Here is a 16675-nt window from a genome sequence, read left to right as displayed (position 1 = left end):
GGAACTGTGTAACACTGTTGAGAGTTGGGCAAGATGTGAAAAGTGGCATGGCTTGTTGTCTTCCTGTATTGAACACAGATAGACCCGTCTACAATTTGATTGATTATTAACGTTTGAAAATACCTGAAGTTGTATTACAAAAGTAGTTTGAAATATTTTGGCAAAGCTTATAGGCAACTTTTGAAATATTTTGTATTGACGTTGCGTTTTTTGGATGCTGTTTTTTTCTGGATCAAACGCGTCAAATAAATTGATATTTGGATATATATGGACGGAATTAATTGAACAAAAGGACCAATTGTGATGTTTATGGGACATATTGGAGTGCCAACAACAGAAGCTCATCAAAGGTAATGCATTTTTTATATTTTATTTCTGCATTTTGTGTAGCGCCTGCAGGGTTGAAATATGCTACCCTCTTTGTTTACTGTTATGCTATCATCAGATAATAGCTTCTTATGCTTTCGCCGAAAAGCCTTTTAAAAATCTGACATGTTGGCTGGATTCACAACGAGTGTAGCTTTAATTGAGTATCTTACAAATGGGATTTAATGAAAGTTGGATTTTTACATAGTTTTTTTGAATTTGCCGCGCTGCATTTTCCCTGTTTTTTGCCCAAGTGGGACGCAACCGTCCCCTATACCATAGAAGAAGAAGTTAAGAAGCGTGCTGTTAGCGATGGGGGGAAACTCAGCATATTAGACAACGAGTACTCTGGGTCAGCCAATGTGAACCTGTACAAGTCTGGAAGAGTAATAGCACAGGGCAACCCCAAACAGTTTCAGCTGGATTTTCACATAATCAAAGAGATAGCTCAGCAGGATAAGCTGTCTTTTGTGAAAGTTACTCCCACCCCGAGCGTGTCAGACCAGACCTCTTCATTATACAACCCCACAGACGAGCAACCCAAAGCGGAAAGTCAACCCCCCAGCACAGAGTACTACTCCCTCATTGAAATTAAGGATAAATTCACCCTACTGGAGGTAAGGCAGGTGGAGCTGGAACAGCAGGAGAACACACTCCAGTCAGCACAAAAATAGTCCAGCTCAACAACACCCCTCAACCAGAACCGGTGAGCTGGAGGTGGAGAGAGACATATCTGCACTCTGGACTGTGATGAGACAACATCAACAGGAGAACGAGCAGGAGAAGAACAGAGCACTAGAGGAGAGGATCAGAGTGCTCGAGGAGAATGATGACGTGTGATAGAGAACAACCCATTATAGAGCTGGACACCCCCGCAGAGAAGCCAGCAGAACAGCCCACCCTAACCATAGCTACAGATTTTACTCCTTACTCCTTAATGGACTCAAATGGGAAATATATGCAAGAAAATAAACTTTTCCCAAACACACGTGCCCTAGACCTTCTGTCTGAGGACCAACTAGCATCACCCAGCCACATAATTATACACACAGGCACAAACGACCTGAGAGCACAGCAGGAAAGGGTGGCCACAGCACTCAAGGGAGTGATTGAAAAAGCTTATTCTACTTCTTCTTCTATCTCCATTCCGCTACCATGAAAATACTTCCACCCTGCTACCATACAGTGGGTAAACGCAAGTATTTCCCATGACTGTGCCTCAAAATCAAGTGTTTACCTGGCCCACCACTCTAACCTGGAGTTGAACAGCCTTTACGACCAGGTCCACCTACACAAGGCAGTAGTGCCCACCTTCGCCCAGGGCCTAAAGGACATCGCCCTCACCCTCAGCCCCAACACCTCACACAGGAGCAACAGAACAGACACCCCGCCCAGACCAGTGAGACATTCTCCCAGACCTGCGGGACCCCCCCCACATACGCACAGGCTTTGAGCATGCAAACAGTACCAAACCCCACTCTTACACTAGCCCATGCCAGTGGCATGTACCAGATACTCAGCAAGCTCTGCTCACACTTACTAGGCTGAGGCTAAACCACACGGCTAACAACATTGGACACAAAGCCTTCACTATCTCATCCTGGAAAATCCAAGGCCTGAGGTCATTTGCCTTTGGCCTAAAGAGTAGGAACCTAGACTTCGCCAAAGAAATCAGAAATACAGACATTGTCATCCTACAAGAAACATGGTCTAGAGGAGATGGACCCACTGGTTTCCCTCTAGGTTACAGAGAGCTGGTAGTCCCATTCAGCAAACTACCAGGTGTGAAACAGGGAAGGGACTCAGGGAGTATGCTAATTTGATATAGAGCAGACCTAACTCACTCTATTAAATTAATCAAAACAGGAACATTTTACATTTGGCTAGAAATTCAAAAGGAAATGATCTCAACTGAGAAAAATTTCATCCTGTATCCTATATCCCTCAACAAGAATCCCCATACTTTAATGAAGACAGCTTCTCCATCCTGGAGGGGGAAATCAATCATTTCCAGGCCCAGGGACATACTTGTCTGTGGCGACCTAAATGCCCAAACTGGACTAAATCTGACACCCTCAGCACACAGGGGAACAAACACCTACCTGGAGGTGACAGCATTCCCTCCCCCATATTCCCCCCTAGGCACAACTACAACAACAAAAACAGGTCACAACTCCTGCAGCTCTGTCAAATTCTGGGTATGTACATAGTCAATGGCAGGCTTTGAGGGGACTCCTATAGTACTGTAGGTACAGTAGCTTGCAAAAGTATTCAACCCCTTGGCATTTTTCAAATTTTGTTGCCTTACAACCAGGAATTAAAATAGATTTTTGGGGGGATTGTATCATTTGATATACACAACATGCCTACCACTTTGAAGATGCAAAATATATTTTATTGTGAAACAAACATGAAATAAGACAATAAAACTGAAAACTTGGGCGTGCGTAACTGTTCACCCCTTCCTAAGTGAATTATAGCTGCAAGCGATTACAGCTGCAAGTCTCTCAGGGCCTCTATAAGTTTGGCACATCTAGCCACTGGGATTTTTGCCCATTCTTCAAGGCAAAACTGCTCCAGCTCCTTCAAGTTGGATGGGTTCCACTGGTATACAGCCAGTCATACCACAGATTCTCAATTGAATTGAGGTCTGGGCTTCGACTAGGCCATTCCAAGACATTTAAATGTTTCCCCTTAAACCACTCGAGTGTTGCTTTAGCAGCATGCTTGGGGACATTGTCCTACTGGAAGGTGAACCTCTGTCCCACTCTCAAATCTCTGGAAGACTGAAACAGGTTTCCCTCAAGAATTTCCCTGTATTTAGCACCACTCATCATTCCGTCAATTCTGACCAGTTTCCCAGTCCCTGCTGATGAAAAACATCCCTACAGCATGATGCTGCCATGGTGTTCTCGGGGTGATGAGAGGTGTTGGGTTTGCACCAGACATAGCATTTTCCTTAGGGGCACTATTTTCACGTCCGGATGAAAAGTGTGCCCAAAGTAAACTGTCTGCTACTCAGGCCCAGAAGCTAGGATATGCATATAATTTGTAGATTTGGATATAAAACACTCTAAAGTTTCTAAAACTGGTACAAATATGTCTATGAGTATAATATAACTTATTTGGCAGGCAAAACCCAGAGGACAAAACCCAGAGGACAAATGAGGGAAATAAGTATTTGACCCGTCTGCAAAACATGACTTAGTACTTGGTGGCAAAACCCTTGTTGGCAATCACAGAGGTCAGACGTTTCTTGCAGTTGGCCACCAGGTTTGCACACATCTCAGGAGGGATTTTGTCCCACTCCTCTTTGCAGATCTTCTCCAAGTCATTAAGGTTTTGGCAAGTCGAACCTTCAGCTCCCTCCACAGATTTTCTACGGGATTAAGGTCTGGAGATTGTTTAGGCCACTCCAGGACCTTAATGTGCTTCTTCTTGAGCCACTCCTTTGTTGCCTTGGCCGTGTGTTTTGGGTCATTGTCATGCTGGAATACCCATCCACAATCCATTTTCAAATCCCTGGCTGAGGGAATGAGGTTCTCACCCAAGATTTGACGGTACATGGCCCCGTCCATCGTCCCTTTGATGTGGTGAAGTTGTCCTGTCCCCTTAGCAGAAAAACACCCCCAAAGCATAATGTTGTTTGACGGTGGGGATGGTGTCTTGGGTTCATAGGCAGCATTCCTCCTCCTCCAAACACAGCGAGTTAATTTGATGCCAAATAGCTCCATTTTGGTCTCATCTGACCAAAGCACTTTCACCCAGTTGTCCTCTGAATCATTCAGATATTAATTCGCAAACTTCAGACGGGCATGTATATGTGCTTTCTTAAGCAGGGGGACCTTGCGGGCGCTGCAGGATTTTAGTCCTTCACGGCGTAGTGTGTTACCAATTGTTTTCTTGGTGACTATGGTCCCAGCTGCCTTGAGATCATTTACAAGATCCTCCCATGTAGTTCTGGGCTGATTCCTCACCGTTCTCATGATCATTGCAACTTCACGAGGTGAGATCTTGCATGGAGCCCCAGGCCGAGGGAGATTGACAGTTCTTTTGTGTTTCTTCCATTTGCGAATAATCGCACTAACTGTTGTCACCTTCTCACCAAGCTGCTTGGCGATGGTCTTGTAGCCCCTTCCAGCCTTGTGTACGTCTACAATCTTGTCCCTGACATCTTTGGAGAGCTCTTTGGTCTTGGCCATGGTGGAGAGTTTGGAATCTGATTGACTGCTTCTGTGGACAGGTGTCTTTTATATAGGTAACAAAATGAAATTAGGAGCACTCCCTTTAAGAGTGTGCTCCTAATCTCAGCTCGTTACCTGTATAAAAGACACCTGGGAGCCAGAAATCTTTATGATTGAGAGGGTGTCAAATACTTTCCCTCATTAAAATGCAAATCAATTCATAACATTTTTGACATGCGTTTTTCTGGATTTATTTGTTGTTATTCTGTCTCTCACTGTTCAAATAAACCTAACATTCAAATTATAGGCGCGAGAAGGGATCACTAAGAAGTTAATGGCCAAAAAGCTAAATTTTAGTCTAATCTGATTAGAGTACCTTCTTCCATATGTTTGGGGAGTCTCCCACATGCCTTTTGGCGAACACCAAATGTGTTCGCTTATTTATTTCTTTAAGCAATGGCTTTTTTTCTGGCCACTCTTCCATAAGGCCCAGCTCTGTGGAGTGTACGGTTTAAAGTGGTCCAATGGACATATACTCTAATCTCCGCTGTGGAGCTTTGCAGCTCCTTCAGGGTTATCTTTGGTCTCTTTGTTGCCTCTCTGATCAATGCCCTCCTTGCCTGGTCAATGAGTTTTGGTGGGCGGTCCTTCCTTTGGCAGGTTTGTTGTGGTGCCATATTCTTTCAATTTTTAAACAATGGATTTAATGGTGCTCCGTGGGATGTTCAAAATTTCTGATATTTTTTTATAACCCAACCCTGATCTGTACTTCTCCACAACTTTGTCCCTGACCTGTTTGGAGACCTCCTTGGACTTCATAGTGCCCCTTGCTTGGCAGTGGCCCTTGCTTAGTGGTGTTGCAGACTCTGGGGCCTTTCAGAACAGGTGTATATATACTGAGATCATGTGACAATCATGTGACACTTAGATTGCACACAGGTGAACTTTATTTAACTAATTATGTGAGTTCTGAGGGTAATTGGTTGCACCAGATCTTATGTAGGGGCTCCATAGCAAAGGGGGTGAATACATACGCACACACCACTTTTCCGTTTAGAATTTTTTTAACTTTTTGAAACAAGTTATGTTTTTTATTTCACTTCACCAATTTGGACTATTTTGTGTATGTCCATTACATGAAATCCAAATAAAAATCCATTTAAATAACAGGTTGTAATGCAACAAAATAGGAAAAACGCCAAGGGGGGTGAATACTTTTGCAAGGCACTGTACACCTATAGCTCATCTCTTGGTTTTAGTACTGTAGACTACTTTATCACTGACTTCAAACCATGGGTAAACCACTTCTCCAATCTTTTTGACCCTATAACATCAAATAAAATAAAATGTAATGGTCACATACACGTGGTTAGCAGATGTTAAAACTTCTTAGGGCTGAGATCCCGTTAACGGGATCGATATGACAACAGCCAGTGAAAGTGCAGGGCGCCAAATTCTCATAATTAAAATTCCTCAAACATACATGTATCTTATACCGTTTTAAAGGTAATCTTGTTGTTAATCCCACCACAGTGTCCGATTTAAAATAGGCTTTACAGCGAAAGCACCACAAACGATTATGTTAGGTCACCACCAAGCCACAGAAAAACACAGCCATTTTTCCAGCCAAAGGTAGGAGTCACAAAAAGCACAAATGGAGATAAAATTAATCACTAACCTTTGATGATCTTCATCAGATGACACTTTTAGGACTTCATGTTACACAAGACATGTATGTTTTGTTCGATAACATTCATATTTATATAAAAAAATCTGAGTTTACATTGGCTTTTTACGTTCAGTACTTCCAAAAACATCCGGTGATTTTGCATAGCCACATCAATTTTACAGAAATACTCATCATAAATGTTGATGAAAATACAAGTGTTACACATGGAATTATAGATATACCTCTCCTTAATGCAACCACTGTGTCAGATTTCAAAAAAGCTTTACGGAAAAAGCAAACCATGCAATAATCTGAGGACAGCGCTCAGAAAAAAAAATTATCCGCCATGTTGGAGTCAACAGAAATCAGAATGAACATTATAAATATTCCCTTACCTTTGATGATCTTCATCAGAATGCACTCCCAGGAATCCTAGTTCCACAATAAATGTTTGATTTGTTCGATAATGACCATTATTTATGTCCAAGTAGCAACTTTTGTAAGGGTGTTTAGTACACAAATCCAAATGCTCGTGCAGGTCCAGCCGAACGTCGGGCGAAAAGTTACAAAAGTTATATTACAGGACATAGAAACATTTCAAACTAAGCATAGAATCAATCTTTAGGATGTTTTTAATGTTCCAATCGGAGAATTCCATTGTCTGTAGAAAAGCCATGGAACGCAGGTCGCTCTCATGTGAAATGCACAAGACCAGGACCTGGCTCTCTGCCAGACCACTGACTCAAAGAGCTCTCATCCGGCCCCACATCACAGTAGAAGCCTCATTCAAGTTTCTAAAGATGGTTGACATCTAGTGGAAGCCCTAGGAAGTGCAACTTGAACCATATCCCACTGTGTATTCGATAGGGCTGAGCTCAAAAACTACAAACCTCTGATTTCCCACTTCCTGTTTGGATTTTTTCTCAGGTTTTTGCCTGCCATATGAGTTCTGTTATACTCACAGACATCATTCAAACAGTTTTAGAAACTTCAGAGTGTTTTCGATCCAAATGTACTAATAATATGCGTATATTAACAACTGGGACTGAGGAGCAGGCCGTTTACTCTGGGCACCTCTGGGCACCTTATTCATCCAAACTACTCAATACTGCCCCTGCAGCCACAAGTTAATGCGAGTGTAACGAAATGCTTGTGCTTCTAGTTCCAACAGTGCAGTAATATCTAACAAGTAATATAACAATTCCACAACAACTACCTAATACATGAGCGATGACCGAGTGGCATAGGCAAGAAGCAATAGATGGCATAAAATACAGTATATACATATGAGAAGAGTAATGTAAGATATATAAACATGATTAAAGTGGCATTATTTAAAGTGACTAGCGATCCGAGTCTGTATGTAGGCAGCAGTCTCTCTGTGTTAGTGATGGCTGTTTAACAGTCTGATGGCCTTGAGATAGAAGCTGTTTTTCAGTCTCTCGGTCCCAGCTTTGATGCACCTGTACTGACCTCGCCTTTTGGATGTTTGCGGGGTGGCTCGGGTGGTTGTTGTCCTTGATGATCTTTTTGGCCTTTCTGTGACATAGGGTGCTGTAGGTGTCCTGGAGGGCAGGCAGTTTGCAGACCGCACCACCCCCTGGAGAGCTTTGTGGTTGAGGGTGGTGAAGGTGCCGTACCAGGCGGTGATACAGCCCGACAGGATGCTCTCAATTTTGCATCTGTAAAAGTTTGTGAGGGTTTTAGGTGACAAGCCAAATTTCTTCAGCCTCCTGAGGTTGAAGAGGTGCTGTTGTGCCTTCTTCACCACACTGATGTGATATGTACGCAGAGGAACTTAAAACTTTCATCTTTCTCCATTGCTGTCTCGTCAATGTGGATAGGGGGCTGCTCCCTCTGCTGTTTCCTGAAGTTCATGATCATCTCCTTTGTTTTGTTGACGTTGAGTGAGAGTTTGTTTTCCTGACACCACACTCCGAGTGCCCTCACCTCCTCCCTGCAGGCTGTCTCGTCATTGTTGTTAATCAAGCCCACTACTGTTGTGTCGTCTGTAAACTTGATGATTGAGTTAGAGGCATGCACAGTTATGGGTGAACAGGGAGTACAGGAGGGGGGCTGAGCATGCATGCTTGTGGGGCCCCAGTGTTGAGGATCAGCAAAGTGGAGATGTTGTTTCCTACCTTCACCACCTGGGGGCAGCCCTTCAGAATGTCCAGGACCCAAATGCACAGGGCAGGGTTGAGATCCAGGGCCTCAAGCCTAACAATGAGCTTGGAGGGTACTATGGTGTTGAATGCTGAGCTGTAGTCAATGAACAGCATTCTTAAATAGGTATTCCTCTTGTCCAGACGGGATAGGGCTGTGTACAGTGTGATGGTGATTGCATAGTCTGTGGACCTGTTGGGGCGGTATACAAACTGAGGTTCCTTATAAACTCACTCACTGAATCAGTGTATAAATCAATGTTATTCTCTGAGGCTTCCCGGAACATTTCCCTGTCCCAGATCAAAACAGTCTTGATGCGTGGGTTGCGATTGGTGTGTGTGTGTGTGTGTGTGTGCGTGTGTGTGTGTGTGTCTGTCCGCCTGCCTACCTGCTTTCCTGCATGTTTGTGACTGGTAGTCTATAATATCCCACTCACCACACCCAGCTAAAACCAATCCAATAGAATCCAGAATTCACACTGTGTGTGTGTGTACGTTTGGATGGTCATTACTTACTGGTGCGTGTGTTCAAGTGTGCGTCTGTGACTGTGTGTGCATGTGTGTGTGTGTGTGTGTGTGTGTGTGTGTGTGTGTGTGTGTGTGTGTGTGTGTGTGTGTGTGTGTGTGTGTGTGTGTGTGTGTGTGTGTGTGTGTGTGTGTGTGTGTGTGTGTGTGTGGACGTTGCTAGCCTAGGGAGACAACGCTCTATTGAGTGTGTTTCTAATTTAAAAAATAGCCCTTGCAATCCAGTAAAAGGTAATGGAGGTGTTGGCAGTGTTGGGGGGAAGGCGTGAAAACATTGAATTTGTAATTGCTTAATGTGCAACCATGGAATAATGAGTATTTTCCGATATTAAGCACCCTCAGATATAATAAAAACAGTGAAAGGACTTTAATAATGATGAATAGGGAGACAAATTAAACAGCCATGGATATTATAATTGCGTTAAGGGTAGGTAGGGGACTCGGAAAGAAGAAGTTTAGTGAGTCCGCCAGATCAGAGGCAGCAGGGATGACCAGGGATGTTGATACGTTTTCGAATTGGACCATTTTCCTGTGCTGCTCAGCATTCGAAATGTAACAAATACTTTTGGGAAAATGAATTTAAAAGTACATCATTTTCTTTAGGAATGCAGAAAAGTAAAAGTAAAAGCTGCCAAAAATATAAATAGTAAAGTAAAGTACAGATACTCAAAAAAAACTAGTTAAGTAGTACTTTAAAGTTAGTTACTTTAGTACTTTACACCACTGGATACACACAAATACACATACATAGCTACTCTCAAACTCGCATACATGTCCCCTATCTCCCTGTTAGAGAGCCCATAGGCATGCTCAGAATGAGCATAGGGCTCAGTGTGTTTACGTCTCTGACAGAAACAAATGTCCTTTATGCAGCAGCAGCGCAGGACTCAGGAATACAATTCATGCCTGGTTACCTCTGTGGCTACTACAGCCTATACAGTCCTGGGAGGGGATGTACTGCATACAACACCTCTTGCTTGTGTAGGCAGCTTTAGCGTAAGACGTATTTGACTGGTTATGATATTCTTGCGTTGTGTGTGTTGGGTAAATTGACGTTAGGCCAGTCACATGGTGCTTGGTGTGTGCGTGTGCATATGTGTGTGTGTGTGTGTGTGTGTGTGTGTGTGTGTGTGACTGAAGAGGAAGCTTCCAATATGGCTGAAAGGGGGCGTGTTCCATTGAGGACAGATGTGTTGCCATAGTAACCGAGAAGAAGAGCCCTACATCCTGTACTGCCCATACATTTGATACTCCGATAGTGCTTCATTTAACAGGCTGGAATCATTCTGATGGGATGACTACGTAAAGATAATGCTGTGTGCTACCTGCCTCACTGCCTGTCTGTCTGCTATCTCTGAGACATGAAGGATAAAAAGCAAGTTAAGCTTTAGAAAACAGATGAAAAAGATCTGGTAGCACAGCGGCTCTCCTCTTTCTTAACATCTAGTTGAACTGTATATGAACATGTACCAGATCTTAGCCAAATACATTTAAACTCAGTTTTTCACAATTCCTGACATTTAATCCTAGTCAAAATTCCCTGTCTTAGGTCAGTTAGGATCACCACTTTATTTTAAGAATGTGAAATGTCAGATAGTAGTAGAGAGAATGATTTCTTTCAGCTTTTATTTATTTCATCACATTCCCAGTGGGTCAGAAGTTTACATACTCAATTAGTATTTGGTAGCATTACCTTTAAATTGTTTAACTTGGGTCAAACATTTTGGGTAGCCTTCCACAAGCTTCCCACAATAAGCTGGGTGATTTTTGGCCCATTCCTCCTGACAGAGCTGGTGTAACTGAGTCAGGTTTGTAGGACTCCTTGCTTGCACATGCTTTTTCAGTTCTGCCCACAAATGTTCTATAGGATGGAGGTCAAGGCTTTGTGATGGCACTCCAATACCTGGACTTTGTTGTCCTTAAGCCATTTTGCCACAACGTTGGAAGTCTGCTTGGGGTCAATGTCCATTCGGAAGACCAATTTGCGACCAAAATTTAAATTCCTGACTGATGTCTTGAGAAGTTGCTTCAATATATCCACATAATTTTCCTTTCTCATGCTGCCATCTATCATGCCATTGAGAAGTGCACCAGCCACTCCTGCAGCAAAGCACCCCCACAACATGATGCTGCCACCCCCGTGCTTCACGTTTGGGATGGTGTTCTCGGCTTGCAAGCCTCCCCCTTTTTCCTCCAAACATAACAATGGTCATTATGGCCAAACAGTTCTACTTGTTTCTTCAGACCAGAGGACATTTCTCCGAAAAGTACTATCCTTGTCCCCATGTGCATTTGCAAACCGTAGTCTCACGTTTTATGGTGGTTTTAGAGCAGTGGCTCATTTTACCCTGAATATACTGTAGATACTTTTGTACCTGTTTCCTCCAGCATCTTCACAAGGTCCTTTGCTGTTGTTCTGAGATTGATTTGCACTTTTTGCACCAAAGTAAGTTAATCTCTAGGAGAGACAGAACGTATCTTCCTGAGCGGTATGACGGCTGCGTGGTCCCGTGGTGTTTACACTTGTGTACTATTGTTTGTACAGATGAACGTGGAAATTGCTCCCAAGGTAGTACCAGACTTGTGGAGGTCTACAATTTAATTGCTGAGGTCTTGGCTCATTTCTTTTGATTTTCCCATCATGTCTTGCAAAGACGCACTGAGTTTGAAGGTAGGCCTTGAAATACATCAATAGGTACACCTCCAATTGACTCAAATTATGTCAATTATCCTATCAGAAGCTTCTAAAGCCATGACATCATTTTCTGGAATTGTCCAAGCTGTTTAAAGGCACAGTCAACTTAGTGTATGTAAACTTCTGACTCACTGGAATTGTGATACAGTGAGTTATAAATTAGTTATAAATTAAATAATCTGTCTGCAAACAATTGTTGGAAAAATTACTTGTGTCATGCACAAAGTAGATGTCCTAACCGACTTGCCAAAACTATAGTTTGTTCACAAGAAATTTGTGGGGTGGTTGAAAAACGAGTTTTAATGACTCCAACCTAAGTGTATGTAAACTTCCAACTTCAACTGTACAGTGCCTTGCGAAAGTATTCTGCCCCCTTGAACTTTGCGACCTTTTGCCACATTTCAGGCTTCAAACATAAAGATATAAAACTGTATTTTTTTGTGAAGAATCAACAACAAGTGGGACACAATCATGAAGTGGAACGACATTTATTGGATATTTCAAACTTTTTTAACATGCAAAAACTGAAAAATTGGGCGTGCAAAATTATTCAGCCCCTTTACTTTCAGTGCAGCAAACTCTCTCCAGAAGTTCAGTGAGGATCTCTGAATGATCCAATGTTGACCTAAATGACTAATGTTGATAAATACAATCCACCTGTGTGTAATCAAGTCTCCGTATAAATGCACCTGCACTGTGATAGTCTCAGAGGTCCGTTAAAAGCGCAGAGAGCATCATGAAGAACAAGGAACACACCAGGCAGGTCCGAGATACTGTTGTGAAGAAGTTTAAAGACGGATTTGGATACAAAAAGATTTCCCAAGTTTAAACATCCCAAGGAGCACTATGCAAGCGATAATATTGAAATGGAAGGAGTATCAGACCACTGCAAATCTACCAAGACCTGGCCGTCCCTCTAAACCTTCACCTCATACAAGGAGAAGACTGATCAGAGATGCAGCCAAGAGGCCCATGATCACTCTGGATGAACTGCAGAGATCTACAGCTGAGGTGGGAGACTCTGTCCATAGGACAACAATCAGTCGTATATTGCACAAATCTGGCCTTTATGGAAGAGTGGCAAGAAGAAAGCCATTTCTTTAAAGATATCCATAAAAAGTGTTGTTTAAAGTTTGCCACAAGCCACCTGGGAGACACACCAAACATGTGGAAGAAGGTGCTCTGGTCAGATGAAACCAAAATTGAACTTTTTGGCAACAATGCAAAACGTTATGTTTGGCGTAAAAGCAACACAGCTCATCACCCTGAACACACCATCCCCACTGTCAAACATGGTGGTGGCAGCATCATGGTTTGGGCCTGCTTGTCTTCAGCAGGGACAGGGAAGATGGTTAAAATTGATGGGAAGATGGATGGAGCCAAATACAGGACCATTCTGGAAGAAAACCTGATGGAGTCTGCAAAAGACCTGAGACTGGGATGGAGATTTGTCTTCCAACAAGACAATGATCCAAAACATAAAGCAAAATCTACAATGGAATGGTTCAAAAATAAACATATCCAGGTGTTAGAATGGCCAAGTCAAAGTCCAGACCTGAATCCAATCGAGAATCTGTGGAAAGAACTGAAAACTGCTGTTCACAAATGCTCTCCATCCAACCTCACTGAGCTCGAGCTGTTTTGCAAGGAGGAATGGGAAAAAATTTCAGTCTCTCGATGTGCAAAACTGATAGAGACATACCCCAAGCGACTTACAGCTGTAATCGCAGCAAAAGGTGGCGCTACAAAGTATTAACTTAAGGGGGCTGAATAATTTTGCACGCCCAATTTTTCAGTTTTTGATTTGTTAAAAACGTTTGAAATATCCAATAAATGTCGTTCCACTTCATGATTGTGTCCCACTTGTTGATTCTTCACAAAAAAATACAGTTTTATATCTTTATGTTTGAAGCCTGAAATGTGGCAAAAGGTCGCAAAGTTCAAGGGGGCCGAATACTTTCGCAAGGCACTGTATGCATGAATAGTGTGTCAATAGAAATTTTTGTTGTCTCTTGGTGACTTACAAATATATATCTATTTTTTATTTGCATTTGATGTCCTTGTCTATAACTGTTCTGAACTTCATCATGTATTTTGACATTTTATGTGGAACCCAGGAAGAGTAGCTGCTGCATGTGCGGTAGCTAACAGGGACCCTAGTAAACTCAACTAAACACAAAGACCAACCAAGGCTTTGACAGCATCTAAACAGCATCACATTAAACTGCATTAAGGCTTATAGAACAGTAAGACTTACAGGAGCAGAGTAGTAGTGAGTGTGGGGATGGAGGGTGTTTTGGGTGTTTTGTTGTGTTGCGTGTGTGTGTGTGTGTGTGTGTGTGTGTGTGTGTGTGTGTGTGTGTGTGTGTGTGTGTGTGTGTGTGTGTGTGTGAGAGAGAGAGAGAGAGAGAGAGAGAGAAAAAGAGAGTGCAACAAGCAGAAGGTATCAAGGTATCAGTCTCAGTAACAGAATAAACCCAGAGGTGTCTCTGGCACTTCAAATAAGCTCTCACTCCATCCGACGCACACTCACACATGCACCCGCACTCACACAAACGTACACAATCACACTGTCTGTATTCTCACCCTAACTTTGAGGTGTATGAAAGTTGCCTGAAGCGCTAGAACATGATGGCTGCTTGTCTGACCTCACAGCTGCTGCAACTAAACTCTCACAGCTGCCTCAGTAACACACCAAAAAGTGCTTAAGTAACCCTGAGATTTGCTCCTCTCATTGAAAGTCACTGTTAATCACAAGTTCAACCATTTTAGGTACACTCATCTAGCTTATACTAGAACAACATTCTTCATCCTTAAACCAATGTCAGAGACATTAGAAGCTCAACATCTTACTCCTCATCAATTTGAATAAAGATGGCTCATTACGAACTCTTTCTCCATTCTAATTTGGGACCATGCTTTTACCATGTACTGTAATTCAATCATTCAAAAGGACTCAAAGCCGTGAACGCACTACGCTTACGAATCACTTTCTCTTTCATATTCTCTCTCTCGCCCTCTCTCTCCGCTTCTCTTTATCATTCTCTCTCTTCCTCCTGCTCTCCATCTCCTTCTCTCTCTCTCTCTCTCTCTCTCTCTCCCTCACTCTCCCTCTCCTTCTCCTTCTCCTTCTCCTTCTCCTTCTCCTTCTCCTTCTCCTTCTCCCTCTCCCTTTCTTTCCCTCTCTCTCTCTCTCTCCCTCACTCTCCCTCTCCTCCTTCTCCCTCTCCCTTTCTTTCCCTCTCTCTCTCTCTCCTTCCCTCCCTCTCCCTCCCTTCTCCTTCTCCTTCTCCTTCTCCTTCTCCTTCTCCTTCTCCCTCTCCTTTCCTTCCCTCTCTCTCCCTCTCCCTCTCTCCTTCTCCTTCTCCTTCTCCTTCTCCTTCTCCTTCTCCTTCTCCTTCTCCTTCTCCTTCTCCTTCTCCTTCTCCTTCTCCCTCTCCCTCTCCCTTTCCTTCCCTCTCTCTCTCTCCTCTCTCCCTCCCTCTCCTTCTCCTTCTCCTTCTCCTTCTCCTTCTCCTTCTCCTTCTCCTTCTCCTTCTCCTTCTCTCCCCTCTCCCTTTCCTTCCCTCTCTCTCTCTCTCTCTCCTTCTCCTCTCTCTCCTTCTCTCTCTTCTCCTTCTCCTTCTCCCTCTCCCTTTCTTTCCCTCTCTCTCTCTCCTCACTCTCCCTCTCCTTCTCCTTCTCCCTCTCCCTTTCTTTCCCTCTCTCTCTCTCCCTCACTCTCCCTCTCCTTCTCCTTCTCCCTCTCCCTTTCTTTCCCTCTCTCTCTCTTTCCCGCTGTCTCTTTTTACAGTATCTCTTTCAATTCAATTCAATTCAAGGGGCTTTATTGACATGGGAAACATGTGTTAATATTGCCAAAGCAAGTGAGGTAGATAATATACAAAAGTGAAATGAACAATAAAAATTAACAGTAAACATTACACATACAGAAGTTTCAAAACAATAAAGACAATACAAATGTCATATATATATATATATATATATATATATACACATATATATATATATATATATATATATATACAGTGTTGTAACAATGTACAAATGGTTAAAGTACACAAGGGAAAATAACATTTCTCTCTCTTCCCCCCTCTCTCTCCCTCACTCTCCATCTCTCTCTCTCCACTCTTCAGGGAGACCCATTTCCACTTTTTATTTATTAAATTAAATAAAAGACCAGGGACACATCTGACACAAATCCCTGCAGGATCAGGAACGGTGTTTGTGTGCAGGCACTTGAGAGACGCAACAACCTCCGGCTCCTAGGACCCTTGCAGCAGATCAGACGAGGAGGCATTACTAATAGGGCTGCTTTTGTTTCTCTGGCTTCGTGACACCTCACTTTGGAGCTTTCCTGCTTTCTTGGAGTACCCTTGTGTCTTAATGGGCCACAAAGTCATTAACTTTGGTTCGTTGCGTGAAAAGGGAGGAAGTAGGATAGCAGAGGTGGGTACATTTGAAGGTGCAAGAGTGAGTTTGATAACAACAACAAAATGTTTTCTAATTAAAAGTTGTTCTATGGTAATTTGTTTTGCCTGCAGGTGCGTGTGTTGCTTCGTTCCCAGGAATGGCCTAGCAATGTTTTCACTCATATCCATTGTTGGTATATGCTTGTAAGTCAGTAGGGAAGAAGAGTTTACTTCCCTGATCAGAAAGCTGTTTTCAAATCAAGGAAATATTATACAAATGTAATATGTGTATGCATGTGTGTTGACTGTAACTTGATAATGGAATGTTTTCCCGTGAACTGTTGTCAACACTTTCTGTTTTATAGTTTGTTTCATAATGTTCTCTAGTGGTACTGTATACACATATCAGGAGCACAACACTAGCTACTGTTCTTCCTGGCATCTATTTCATTATTATTAATTCGCCAATGCCCCTCTCCCATCTCCCCTCTCCCTGTCTTCTGCTGACACTGTATCTTTCCTCCTCTGTCTCTCTCCCTCCCTTTCTCTCAATACTGCTGTCCCTGTCTCTCTGTCTCTCTCCCTCCCTTTCTCGCAATACTGCTGTCCCTGTCTCTCTGTCTCTCTACCTCCCTTTCTCTCAATACTGCTGTCCCCAT

Source organism: Oncorhynchus tshawytscha, linkage group LG13 (genome assembly GCF_018296145.1).
Source record: "Oncorhynchus tshawytscha isolate Ot180627B linkage group LG13, Otsh_v2.0, whole genome shotgun sequence".
Lineage (NCBI taxonomy): Eukaryota > Metazoa > Chordata > Actinopteri > Salmoniformes > Salmonidae > Oncorhynchus > Oncorhynchus tshawytscha.
Note: the sequence above shows the minus strand (reverse complement) of the source record.